We start from the raw sequence: 15,308 nt of genomic DNA, 5'->3' as shown, positions 1-15,308 counted from the left end.
AGAGAGATTTAGAGAACATTCTGCCCAACTGTACCAAGAATGTGTTTTTCTAATCAGCTCAGATGAGACTATTTCAAAAATATGAAACATTTTCTAGGACAGATGATATCACGGGCAACAAAACAAATCTTAAAAAATAAGAAGTTAGAATCCAATCAAGTATCTTTCCCTACTACAATGCAATATATATAAATCAATGACAAGAAATTAACAACAAACAGAAATCAATACCAAGAAAAACTCTGGGAACAATCTAAACACAGGGAAATTAATGTGTTGTTTCTGTGTTCCTGGTACTGGAGATGAAACCCAGGGGTGCTATACCACTGAGGCACATCCCTAACCCTTTTTAAAAGAATTTTTCATGTTGAAACTGAGTCTCACTAAGTTGCCAACGGTGGGCTTTAACTTGTAATCCTCTAAGCATAAGCCTCCTTAGTCACTGGGTTTACAGGTAGGCTCCACTACACATAGCTAAAAGTGTTGTTTCTGAACAAGAAAGCAAGTAAAAAAGAAATTTTAAAAGTTCTTAAAACAAATGAAAATGGAGACGCAAATCAGCAAAGCCCTTGGAATTCAACAAAACCCTATTAACGGGATGCTCATAGCAATTGATGCCTACAACCAGCATCACCACTATAAAATAGAACTGCAATAGACAGCCTACCACTGCATGTAAAGGATCCAGAAAAATAGTAACAAACCAAGCCCCAAATTTGGAGAAAGAAAGAAGTAATTAATATCTGTGTATAAATAAATGAGACTTGAAACATGAAACAAAGAGTTGGCTCTTAGAAGAGATAAACAAAATACACAAACTGACAGTAAAATTAAGAAAAGGAGAAAAGGGGACATTACAACTGACAGTGCTGAAATATAAAAACCACTAGAGATTATGATGAACAACTATTGGCCAATGAAACTAATAATCTAGAGAAATGGGACAAATTTAAGATACATTCAGACTGAATTATGAAGAAATTGAAAACCTGAACCAATAAAGCATATGAGAATTAATCATTAATTAAAAAACCTCCCATCGAAGGAAAGCTAGGACCAGTAGGTTTCATTTCTGAATTCTACCAAACATGTAAACACAAACTATTACCAACTAACTTTATGTTATTGCAAAAACTAGAAAAGAAGTCCTTAAACACATTATATGAGGTTGTAACTACCCTGATACATAAACTAAATGAGGGTTCAACGAAAACCAAAAAAAAAAAAAAAAAAGAGAGAGAGAGAGAGAGAGAGAGAGAAATTAGAGGTCCAAATCTTTGATGAACACAGAAGCAAAAATCTAAATAAAATATGACCAAACTGAATCCAACAGTACATTAAAAAGATCATTGACCATGAAAAGTGGGATTTAACAGAATGCTAACTGATTCAACATATTAATATCAATAAAGATGGATACTTTCACAATATAAAAAATCCTGTGGTCATCTCAATAGATACAGAAAATACATTTCATAAAATTCAACATTCCTTCATGTTGATAAAGTCTATAGGTGTAAAAGGACTATACCTTAACATAATAAAATCCATCTAAAATAAGTTAATAGTAAACATCATCCTGATTAGGAAAAAGCTGAAAGTTTTCTGGTAAGACCTGGTAATGATTCTGCAATCTTTGTAATGTTTTGAATAACCAATAATTTAAAAAAAGACTTTCATTTTCACCACTTTCTTTCTACATAATTCTTGATGCCCTAGTCAGAGCAATCAGGCAGGAGAAAAGAAATCCACCTTGACTCCTTGTTTGGATTCAGTTTGGCAATAATTTATTTAGGATTTTTGCTTCTGTGTTCATCAAAGATTTGTCTTCAGATGAAATTATCTCATATAAAGGAAAACCTAAAAATTTCACCAATAAACTCTGAGAAATTATAATTTATAAAGGAATTCACCAAAATTTAAAGATACAATAGCAAGATATAAAAATAAGTAGCATAGAATCAAGAAAGTAATACAGTTTACAAAAGCTACAAAAAGAAAATACTTAGGAGTAGAAAAAAATGGATGAAAAAATTGGAGAGAAAAGAAAAAAGTAGAAAGACGCCCTTTGTTTATGAATTAGAAGAATAAATATTGTTAAAATGTTCATACTAATTTGTTGCAATCCCAAAAAAATAAATTCTGAAGTTTTTAATGAAATAAACAAATGCCCTTGATAGTCAAAGAGAAAGCTATCTTTAACAGAGAAAGAAACTTTCATACTGTTTTCAACAATGGGCATACTAATTTCCATTCCCATCAGTGGAAAGAAAATAATTCATTTTTCCACATTTCCAATGCTTGCAATATTTTGAAATTTTAATCATAGCCATTCTAACATAGGAGAAATGATATCTCACAGTAATATTAATTTGCATTTCTCTCAATATTAGTGATATTTAGTTGTTTTTACATATATCTGTTGGTCATTTGTGTGTTTTCTTTTGAAAAAATGTTTATTCAGGTTATTTGTCTGTGTTTTAATTGTTATTTTATATTTATATTTATATTTTATATTTATTTTTATATTTATTTATATTTAATTGTTATTTTCTCATAATTAAATTGTTTGAGTTCTTAGTATGTTTTGGATATCAATCTCTTATGAGATGTATGCTTTGTAATTATTATTATTTTTTTTAATTTCACAGATTTTTTCTTCATTCTGTTTGTTGTTTTCTTTGTTGTGCAAAGGAGTACCAGAGAATTAGACAAAACAAAAGAAGAAGGAGAATGGGGATATACCTTAGTGGTTAAGGGCTTTCCTAGCATATGCAATGGACTGGGTTTAATCCCTATTAATGTAAATAAATAAATAAATAAGATTAAGAATTTTAAAAAAATTACTGGGAAGTATCCATGCTAGCAGGTGATAGTATCTTGCTTGTTAGACACTAAGATCATTAGATAATACTAAATGGAAATAAACAATTGATTATAAGCAATGTGATATATAATCACCTTCTCTAAAGATGTATTAGTAAAATATAAAAGAAAGTTATAATATGTGTTTAAAAATATTTTCTACTCAATATCAAAAATTATATATCTTGTTACAAAAATAATCAATGAAAGAAGAAAACCAGTTATATGAACTCATATAAGTATTGTTCTATGCAGAGTTTTGTGTTAAAATATATTTAATATTTTCTATGTACATATTACCTCTGTACTTCATTATTATACTATAAACTAATAATATCAATATTTTATATAAGTACCTTTGTCATAATCATCAGTTATTTTGTAAACTTTATCCAGATTTTTAATATTTTGTTTATTTTTATATTTTATATTTTAGAAGTCTGTGATGCAGATACTAGTCTAATCACAGGATTATCACATGGAATATACTGTATTCCACATATAAAGTAGTGGAGGACTATAGAATTTAAAAAAATAATATATCATGCAGAAAACAAACCAATATGAAGAATAAAGATTGTCCTTTAAGTGATGAGTCCAAGTAGTACCAGAGGACACACATAGTGAGTGTGTAATGAAGGAGAAGGGAAAAGTTTATAGAAAGAACTATAGTAAAATGATTCATCCCATTCAACCAAAGCTTTCAAGATTTTACAAGTGTATCTTGTAGCTTCTGTCTGAATTAAAGACCCCCATGTGTGATGAGTTAGTTTCCCCAATGGTCACCCCATCAACATGAGCATGAAGCCAATACAACTCTCATGACCTATATTACTCTTTCAGAAATGACAATATATGTGTATGGCTCTCTTGGTAAAATTCTTTAATAAAAAGAAAGTTGGTAGCCAAGTGATCTCTCTTTTCTTAATGAATAGCTTTCTCTAGAAAGCAATACAAGTGTAGCCTCTGTAGTTTATGCTGTATTTGGAATCATGAATAATTATCCAATCATTCTAGGTACAGCTTTAAGAAAAAATGAGCCCTTGGTATGAACAGTAATTTTGTCAATCATATAGAATCTGGAGGAAGCTACTTTTTAAATGAAAAATCCATTTCTCAGTATATAATTTAGAAAAACACTGATTGTATAAATGACTAAAAAGTATCAACAAGCATTCTCTAGAAAAATGCATCAGTATGCAGGTATATTTCAAAGGTAGGGTATTATTACCAGTAACTAAACTGAAAGTACTGTCATATTTTGCCAACTTGGCATTAACCATTAACAAAAATAATATTATACATTGAAAAAGTGATTAAATAATTTTCATTTCCTTCAATCAAGAGATGGATGCTATTTCTGCACCCATTGATTCTGGTCTTTGTGCCAACATCCTGAAGGAGGGCAAGTCTGGGATTCAGAGGATTTACATGCTTTCACTGTGGATATACCTAAGACTATGCCATTAAAATAGAAAGGAATCCAGAATAATGGAACATGAGAAGCTATATAGGCAAAAGTCCCACTATCTACAGTGAGCACATCCTTGTTGGCCACATCACTCCTTCAAGTTGAAGCCACTGACACAGGATAAAACCCTCTGAAAATAGTGGAGTCTCAAACCTGGACTGCTCAGTAGACACTAAACAAAACTCATGATGCTCAGGCTAATCACCTAAAGAAAATAAGTTTAAGGTTGATTTCTTAGGCAGTAGTAAATGATTGACACACATACCACCCAAATATGAAGGATTCTTTATTTTTTAATTTAATTTAATTTAATTTAATTTTTATTGCTAGGGATTGAACCCAGTGGCACTGTATGGCTCTTTTGAGACATGCTCTCACTAATCTGCCCAACCTGGCCTCAAACTTGTGATCCTCCTGCCTCAGCATCACTTGTGTCTGGTATTACAGCTGTGTGGCACCTGGACCAGCTGTGTTACTTTTCTTATTCCTTCCAGAATCCCTCCCTTAACACTAAGCAATCACAGATACTGAAACTAAAAAAATACTAAACAATAACTTGGAATTAAGGCATAATTATGTTTTATCTTTACTGGAGGATGACAGTTAAACTGAGATTCATTGCCTTGAACAAAATCACTGTGAAATTGATGTGGATACTTTTTGCTTTATACAATTTGCCACAATAATGTCAAAGGAAAAAGCTGGAAATATTTATTTCTTTGTTTTTATTTATTTATTGTCCTGTTGGGGATCAAACCTAGAGCCTGTGCATGTTATGTAAACAATCTACCATTGGACCATCTTTGAGCCCCTGTTTTTGGTTATTCCTTTTCTGGCCACGGGACCACTACTAATACATATACTTGAAATGGTTTTGTCAAGGAATGAAGTAAGTAACCTCTCTCAAGGGTACTTTAGGTATGCCTAAGGAAAACTGGCATTGCATTCTGAAATCTTAGCAAATCACTTTTACTCATGGTACATATCTTTTTTTAAGTTGAAAGTTTTTTTTTTTTTCAACATGTATCTATGGAATAATTACAAGCCCACTGATCCTTATTCTTCTGGCCTCCCTGGGAAAGGTCAATCTCAGGAGTGTGGTTGACTTTTAGGCCTCATGATATTAGACAGAGCCGTTCTAGTCCATGAAATGTGATGCACTTTACTGTTTTAAATTTAGAGGCAAAGTTTTAAATAGCAATATTCATATTAGATCACTGTTATATTAGTCAGGTTCCAGGAAGAAAAAACCAAAACAAATTAATAAATAAAAGTGAGAGAGGCAGAAAAAGACAATTCCAATACAGATATAAAAAGACAGAAAAAGAGATTATTTTCAGGGATTGAGTCATGAGATTGTAAATTTGGCAAGTCCAAAGTCTGCAGGGGAGGGTGTTAGACAGGGAAGCCAGGGAAGATGTAATGTTCAGCTCAAGGCAGAAGGCCAGGTGCTGGATCAATTTCCCTTCTTCAGAGCATGGCATTGTTTTCTTTAAAGGACTTCAACTGATTAGATGAGGTCCACCTGCATTATGGAGGGTAATCAGCTTTACTCAAAATCTACTGATTTAAATTTTAAGATTATATAAAAAAATACATGACAGGGGTTCTTGTTAAATAAGTATAGTTTAGCTGTTCTTGTCTTTTAAAAATTACAGTAGGAGATGTTAGATATGGTAATTTGTTTCACTATAATAGCCACTTTCCTATTTATCTGTATCCCAAAGCATTATGATGTATATGCCTCAAATATGTGCAACAAAATTTGTTAAAAAATAAACTGAACAATAAAAAAACCAGAAAATTTTACAATAATGTTTGCCCAAATATCTGGACTGGTATCCTAGCCAACCTAACACAAAAGAGCCATAATTAAAGCAGGGTCTATGATGTTGCATGTCTACAGACTGACAATATGAAACCTACTGCCCTCAAAATCTCCCATTAAGTCAAAGATACTTAATTAAACTTAAAGGTTTTGTTCATTTTGTAGTTAAACCTGCTAATTCTTCCCCAAATATGTTTTTCCCCTCATATTTTATAAACAAAATACTGGATTTGTGCTGAATGTATGACCACCTGGAATAATAATCATATTTTGAAGACTTAGTTGAAAATAATTGTAGCTATGTGCCTCCTAAGATCCAGTCAATGAAAAGAATAAAAATCTGCCTGCTGTCTTTTCCAAGAATGCTTTTAACAGGAAGAAGTGTGTTTTTCATTTTTCTATTAGTAAATTGAATCTGCAGAAAATTTACATGATAGGAAGGTAGAGAAGGTAGATAGTTGTAAACTGACATCATGATATAAAAGCCTTATGCTGCCTTTGCTTACTTAAGGGGAGGGTGGGAGACAGATATTTCCATGCTTATTAAGGCTATTACACTGGCTTTCTTACTTTATTTTTATTGCCCGGAAGTGAAATTGATATAATTTCTTTTGATAAACTCTGGTTTCTGATTACAATATGTCTTTCCACACATCTACAAAAATCATTTACCTTATGTAGAATAGCCCACTAACTGATTTTGTAATAATAATCTATTTCAATGTTATTTTTTTCCCATAACCACTTGCCTTCCATTTTTTATGAAAATCTGTGTTTTTCATTAATCAGGAAAAAATAAGATTTCCAAATACATATACAAATCCATATTTCATTTTTTACATTGGTTGAGTCATTGTATGGAATTTCTTAAAGTTTCTTAATTATTTGGCCAAAATAGCAAGAGCTCAATACTTTTATCACATTTAAACTGGGAACTTTTTCTAACTCTGTTCAATCATCATGTCATTACAGAAAAGAAAACAGTAAAAGTACTCATGTTTTAATCCTTTTTCTCAAAGTAATATTGCTGTAATTTTTATGCAGTGCTTTTATGATACTGGAGTTAACAATATCTATCCAATCCCTCATTCATCTAACCATTTTTCTATAAAAGAATTAGTGAGAATATACTACACACCAAACCCTGTGCTAAACTGGGAAGATAAATGTATGAATAAGGCAGAATGCTGATTTCAAGCTTCCAGTAACTTCTGAAGAAGAAGAAGAAGAATATAGGATATTTATATGCCATGTATCACACAAAACTAGGGGAAAAAAGGATAGGCATAAGATATTATATTGTTGCTCATATAATGTGAGTTTTAATGATTCTCACATTTGATGACCTTCATAAGAAGTGGAATGACTGATGCTATGATTATTGATTTCTCAAAGCCTGGAGTTTTCTCCTTTAGAATTGCTGAGAAACTCAGAAAAGAAAGGGGAGTCATTTGGACATAGATTAATGGACATGTCCTTAAAGTGAATCCACAGGGACTTTCTGAATTTCTTTGGTCATTATATGGCCAGTATCAATTCCTTAGAAGGGTTAGCAGTCATTTTTTCCCCCTGTTCATAACTGTTTTGTGGTAAGAATAAATCCCTAGGGGTTTTATTCTTTAGAAAGTGTCAGTTGTTTGAATTCATAAGAATACTTCCCTTAGATTGCAGCTGTTAATACTACTCTTTCTGTTTCAAGCAATCTAAGTTTCTTGAGACTAGAGAAAAAATAGCATAGAGAAGGCTTTTCAATATAACCTAGAAGAAAATATCATAGATGTGTCCCATCCTTTTCAAGTTCAACTTGTACCCCACTGGATGTATCAATATTTCATGTTGATAAGAACAAATGGGGTGAGGATGAGATTTGATCAGATTTGATGAGTCTTATACGAGGAAATAGAACTCAGCAGTAGCTGATAAAAGTGCTAAATAGCTGAAAATAAACCTAAGATGTTCTGAAGCCCTTGCAGACAAACTCCTGTGGTTTTCATGATTCTGTGGATGGAAAGGAGAGTTATATAAATGTGAGTCTTTTTGCCCATTTGTTTAGGAAGAATAAAATGATCCATTTTGTTAAAAAATAACAATTTTCATAATTTAAATTTAAATAGCTTTTGTTTCAGAGAAATGAGATGTTAATGTTTTGGATGAATCAGTAGTCACTTATGAGTGGAATTCTTTTTTTTAAGAGAGAGAGAGAATTATTATTTTTTAAAGAGAGAGAGAGAGAGAGAGAGAGAGAGAGAGAGAGAATTTTTTTAATATTTATTTTTTAGTTCTTGGTGGACACAACATCTTTGTTTGTATTTGGTGCTGAGGATCGAACCCAGGCCAAACGCATGCCAGGCGAGCAAGCTACCGCATGAGCCACATTCCCAGCCCATGAGTGGAATTCTTTGGTAGAAAAAAATCTCTAGATTTGGAAGATAAAAATTCCTATATGGGGGGATAAAAGGCATACCACACAGCTGTATGAAAGCCATAAGTGAAGAAGTAAAAAGAAATAGTACTGAGAAGAAAAGGAACATATTTAAACTATGCTCTTAAGAGCTTTAAATAAAGAAATAGGAAGAAAACCTCCATAAGAAAATCATGATTATTGAAAACAGATAATTAATGATAACTCTTAGTCTTCCTTGCCAGAGATACACAACATGTGGATTACAGCTTGAGCATCTGGAGGACAACACATAACTTTTGGATTTATCTTCCTGTAGCCTGAAGTGCCATGCTTTCCTTGCTTTATAGATCTAATTTTCTAACAATGATGCTATCCCGCCCCAACCTGCAGATTGTGTCAAGACCTGGGCTGAGATTCTCAATCTGATATTTTTATATTACAAATACTAGTACTAAAAATGAAACTACTCTCTGGTGCAAACTTAAACCATACCTCCCTTAATTCAGATGCTTGAGTTATTAATAGATAAATTCATCACACATCATAGAATTAGCCTCTTATCCTACCGTTTGTGTCTGCTCTTATTATATAACCTATTAAATAATAAAATTTTATATGTCATTTCAGAACTTTTATATGATGTCCACTATGGACTGAATGTTTGTTCTCTCCTCCCCTAAAGTTCATAGGTTGAAAATCCTAACACATATGTGATGATATTTGAAAGTGGATCCCTTGGGATGAAATTAGGGCATGAGAGTAGTGCCTTTGAAAATTGCCTTAATGTTCCTATCAGACGAGGCTAGAGAGCTAGCTGATTCTCTTTTTGTCACATAAGGATAAAGAAAAAATTGACAGTCTGCTGTACAAAAGATAACTCATATAAAGAACCAGTTCATGCCAGCACTCTGATCTATGACATCCAGCCACTAGAACTGTGAGAAATAATTTTCCATCATGTATAAGCTACTCAGTCTAATGGCACTTCATTATAGCTGCCTGTACTAAGACAGAATCTTTACATTAACTGAAAAACTTGCCTGATTCCAATCATTTGGATGCCTGCAGTTCTGTGGATCATCTCATACTTTTAGATTTGTAGTTCATAAGTCATAAGATAATGACAAATTTTAATAGTTGAAATGAATTAAGCTAAATTTGATATTTTAATGTGTTTCTAGATTCTTTATAATACACACACAAACACAATTTTGTATTTGATTGTACTTTTTAAAATTGTTCAATTGCATGAGTTCAAAATGAATTAACATAAATAATATGTTATCCAACTCACAAAAATATGAACAGAATAAATATAGATTTTTGATTTGTCTTAATACAATACACTAATATTCAGGGTGGTTTTTATGAAGTAATAGGTGACTGTTACAGAAGTGGAGGAAATAATACACACTCTAGGTTCTGCCACAACCAAAATGTAAACTACATGAGTTAAATTTAGGTTGAGGAAATAATTTCAACTATTAAAGTTCCCTTAAAATGGAAATTCACATTACTTAATAATGAAATGTTAAGAGCTACTAAGTGTAGTATATTAGAACACAGCGAATACACATATGATCTATGGACTTTTATTCAGGGAGATATTTGGAAGTATCATTTGAGTTCTTATAGCTATCATAAAATGCAAGAAAAAGATGAGTTAAACTGAAACATTACAGTTTAATGTAATGAACTATAAAGTGTTAATCCATAAACATAATTTAGTGAGAATATGCATCATCCAGAACTTTTAGATTTAAGAAACAAAATTTATTTTAAAATCAATTCTAGGTCCTTAAACTTATAAAACTTTCTTAAGGAAAGAAATAGCCTCAGAGTCAAAAGAATATAAACCATGTAATTAAAGACTACTGGTAGGTTAAGACTTCTGATGACTTAATTTATTGCTTCTCTGCTAAACAAAAGTGCTTCTAAGAATCCTTAGAACATTGTCTCACAGAAGTCTGAAATAATTGTGGGCATGGATATATATATATATATATATATATATATATATATATATATATTTATATTTGATTATATATATAAAATATAATTTTTATATTATATATAGTATAAACACTATATTGGTGAAAGCAATGCCAGATTAGATTAAAAGGGTCCAAGTGAAAAGTAAAACATTCTTGAGTATGAATGGTAAGGAAATAAGATATCAAATAATAAACATAGGTTATTTTAAGAAAAAGAAAGTTCAGATCATAGGACAAAAACACATAGACAGAAATAGACAGGGTTTAACTTCAGAAATGGAAAACAGGCCTAATCAAGAAGTATTCTATAACTCCATATTTTTGGAAATGGTTAGGTCTGGCTGGATTTCAAAAATTTATGTAATATAGTGACTACCATGTACCTCCCATTCTTCCACTTTTCAACAGGCTGTGACTAATACTATTTGTCCTCAAATTATCTTTGAATGTTGGTTTCATTCTGAATCAATAGAATAAATACCTCAAAAGCCATCTCTGCATATAATTTTAGAGCTTAATGTTCTGGATTCAGTATCTGATACCATTAGATGAAATAAGGACATATTGGAAATAAATCTGTATGTTATTTTTTTTTTCAGGGTTAGATGAATCACTGGGATATGCAGGAGGAATTTTGGAGTTCGCTGCCTTAGTATGCCCATTCCTCCTCACACACATGCTCTTTAGTAGTTCTCTTCTTCACTAACTGGTAATTCCTCTCTGCACTGAGTCTGCCACAGTATCTCTCACCAGACATTATTGTCCAATGGAATGAAAGAAAACTCAAACCAGTGAAGACTTTAATTTTCACATTTGGACTTGCTCTCATTTATTGTTTTTGGTATGGGATAACTTGATACTCTATGAACTTTTGACTAGAGTGCTGGAAGTTAAGAGACACATGAACTAACTGCAGCTCTATCCAGCATCAACCACCAGCCTTTAGGACAAGATGAACAAAATAATTTTATAAGATCTGGCCACCTGCTTCCTTAATGAATGATCTCAGCCATATGAGTAACATAGCCAAGTTTTGTTGAATTAGTCTGGACTTGAAGAAAAATAACCATAATATAGAAACTTGAGTTAATTTTTTCTTTAAGTCTGTGTACTTGAAGGTATTTTGTTATGACACAAAAATAACTGACAGAAAAAAAAATTCATATCTTCAAATGTATTAGATAATATAAGCATATCCAACATAATTGACCTGAAGACACACATTATTTTATAGAATGTCCTTTTATAATGATATTGCAACTATTTGGCAAAATCAAATGGAATCAGTACAAGAAAATACTAAAAGGAAGAATCAATTACTTCAGAACTTCAGAGTAAAAGATAGATTAAATATTCAAGAAGTTAGCTGACTACAGGAGTGGAACTGGTAGGTTAGCAGTATGGATTAGAAATTTATAAAGATATTTCACATTTAAAAATCATTTCCCCACAGAATTTCTAGAGTCAAAACAATTTTACAACAGATAAATAAAAGTTACTATGAAAATAGGAGTAACTTGTATAGCACACTCAATCCAGAAGTTTACTGATGAAACTATTCTGTTCAGTCTCGAAGTAATTACTATGTCACTACAATGTGCAGAGATCCATCCTGGGTAATGAAGGCACAAAGGCACAATCTCTTTCCCTAAAAGCCTACCATATAGTAGGAGATTAGAAAATAAATTTAGGAGATATGAAGCTCAAAGATAGGCCATAGCGTCTTACTTGTTTCTTTTATTATTTCAAGATAAAAAATATCAGACAAGATTTATAGCCAAAGTTGAATGATCTAGTATATAGTGACAGACTGGAGTTGCATTGCTAATGAGATCCCAAACATGCAACAGAATGAGGCTGAAACTTCTAATACAAATTTATGGTGAGTACTCTTTTCATTCTATGTTCTTTAGAAAAATCTATGCATGAAGTTTCTGTGTCCCTAAAGCTATTTGTCCAGCTTCATACATATTGAATTTAATCCTATCACATTAAGTGGACAGAATCTAACAAAGCAGCCAGGCTCTTATAAGTACAGTAACTATTTCATTATTGTTTCCTATTCTATTTTTTTTTCTGTGAAAACTAAATCTAAGGAACAAAAAAAAAAAAGTGCTTTATTGAGCATGAGAAAATTAACAATTAGTAAAACAGAATTAAAATTCACTATCTTAAAAATAAATAAATTGCTGCCTCTGAGTTATAGAGTAACATATTAGGTAGATACTAGCCATGATTAGTTCAGGGTAAACATTTCTTAGGATTGTAACTTCTTTGTGAACTTAGAAAATCATCAGTACATATTGTTAATAGGGCGTAAAAATCTATGCTGTTCTAAATCTCTCTACATCATGAATTCAAGCATAACTTAAGTGTATTTATCTTCTATAAGGAATTGGACACTGTTCATAAGATGTAGGGGCTGGGGTTGTGGCTCAATGATAGTGCACCTGCCTAGCATGCATGATGTACTGGGTTCAATTCTCAGCACCACATACAAAAAATAAAGATCCATCAACAACTAAAAAAAAAAAAAAAAAAAAAAAAAAAAAAAAAAAGTACCCAAAGTACCCAAATAGGTTTCTTTTTCTTTATTTTTAATAAGATAAATATTTTATATTTGACAAATTATGCTTAAAGAAGTAAATTAAGTGATTTATTTTACTAAATCATGATTCCAATTGAACAAATATAAATATTTGTTAATCTGTTAACAAAACATTATAGGTTAATTTTTAAATTATTTTTTATCACTTATTTATTTATTTTTTAATGTGGTGCTGAAGAAGGAAACCAGTGCCACACATGCTAGGCAAGTGCTCTACCACTGAGCCACAACCCAGCCCTGTAGGTTAACTTTCAAACATAAATTTTGTATGTATCTTTGATTTATATAAAATTTTACTAAGAAAACATTCTTAATTGACTAACTTGGCATTATACTGTACAATTCCTGGCATTTTTTTTTCTCTGCCATGTATCCAGGGTTGTTCTGCCCCTACTGTATGCCTCTAATGCCCCCTAAAAACCCTAAAATCAAAAGGCCTCTGATTTCTTCACAAACATAAAGTATCTTTTTGTTGGTTTCAAAGAGCCTACAATGGTTTGTGTCCTCCAAAATATTCACTTTAAGACAAAGAGGGGCATGCCTCACCATCTGCTTATAAGGCTTTCAGAGAGCTAGAGTAACACACTGAGATAGACTCATTTATGAAATAGGCATATTGATTTGACCTTAGAGCTTAGACCTGTCTAGAATAGGAAGTTTCACAATTGACAGTAATGTTATTTGGTCTCGGGCTTTTTATTGTGGGGGATTCTCCAGAGCATTGTAAGAGATCTAGCAACATTGCTGACCACTACTCACTATATGCAATTACTACACAACCATGTCTAACAAGTAGAATACCTACTGATATTGGCAAATCTTCCTTGAGTGGCAAACAGAGACCGATTGAAGGCCATTGGTCTAGAATTTTAACATCATTATATAGAAACTGATCATGGAACACATGGAAGACATTTGAGTGAAAAAAACATTTTCACCCAAAGTCAGATTTTTACATGAGAAATAATTTATTACATTTTTATTCTAATATTTTATTAGTAAGAAAACTTTGATGGTGCCACTACTTTCTTACAGAAACCTCAGTGTATATGCCAGTTGTTGGACCTTCCATACATAATTAAACACATCCATTTCACTTGCTAAGAACATTCACTTTTCAACCTGAAGTTCCTAATAATGGTGTTTTGTGTGTGTGTGTGTGTGTGTGTGTGTGTGTGTGTGTTTGTGTGTGGTATTATAATTAAAAAATAATGCAAAACTTCATAAGATAAAATTTTCAGTAGTTTTAAAATGACTAATAAACCCTTAATCATATACAGCCTGTCAGAAAAATAAAAGTTTATATTGTTGAGATGTCCATTTCTCTAATTAAAATTAGAAAAATTAGCTCAAAAACATATAAATACAGTGAGCAACAGATATCTAGCAACTTGAAATTCTAAAAAAAAGTGAACATTTACTTAACAATGCTTCTTATTTGTGTGCTGTCAATATTCTAAGTCATCATGTGAAATGAAAATAGATCTTTCAGATCTGCAATGTTTCAAAGGTGTAATCAATTAATCAGTCAGATACATAAAAATGGTAAGTTTGGAACATTCTGTTCTCTTCATGGGTTTTTGACAATAAATTGGTTATTTTATTTTTATATTAGTCTTAGGTTACCTATTTTATTTTTGTTCTGAAAATACTGTGTGCATGTGTGTGTTTGAATCTGTGTGTTATATTTAAGATTTAAATGCTTGCCTGTGATTCAAATAAACAATGGTAAGTTTAAAACTAAAAGAATAGAATGATTTGGGGATATACAAAAAAATAAATTTTAACTGATTTAAGTATGTCAGTTGGTCTTTTCTTCTGGAGATGCATTATTACTTTCTCACTTTCTACAAGTGAGAAAGTGGGTGTAGTGATTTGCTTTACAAGAGTCTGAAGACTCAAACACCTCAAGAGCCAAAAGGTTAGTGGTGCTTAATGTTCAGTCCTCAAATGAGCAGCATCAGAAGTCCCTTTCAAAAAATGATCATACTGCCCCACCTGAAAGATCACCCCCCATTCTCCTCTCTTTAATGATAACAAAGTGTGCATCAAACTCAATAATATGTACTTTAACAAGTGTTCTCCTGCTAATGGATGCTCCACTTTGAGTAGCATTCAGGTAAACTATGAGTTTTTTT

Source organism: Callospermophilus lateralis, chromosome 10, assembly GCF_048772815.1.
Source record: "Callospermophilus lateralis isolate mCalLat2 chromosome 10, mCalLat2.hap1, whole genome shotgun sequence".
Lineage (NCBI taxonomy): Eukaryota > Metazoa > Chordata > Mammalia > Rodentia > Sciuridae > Callospermophilus > Callospermophilus lateralis.
The sequence above is the reverse complement of the archived record's forward strand: the minus strand, read 5'-3'. Positions refer to the sequence as shown.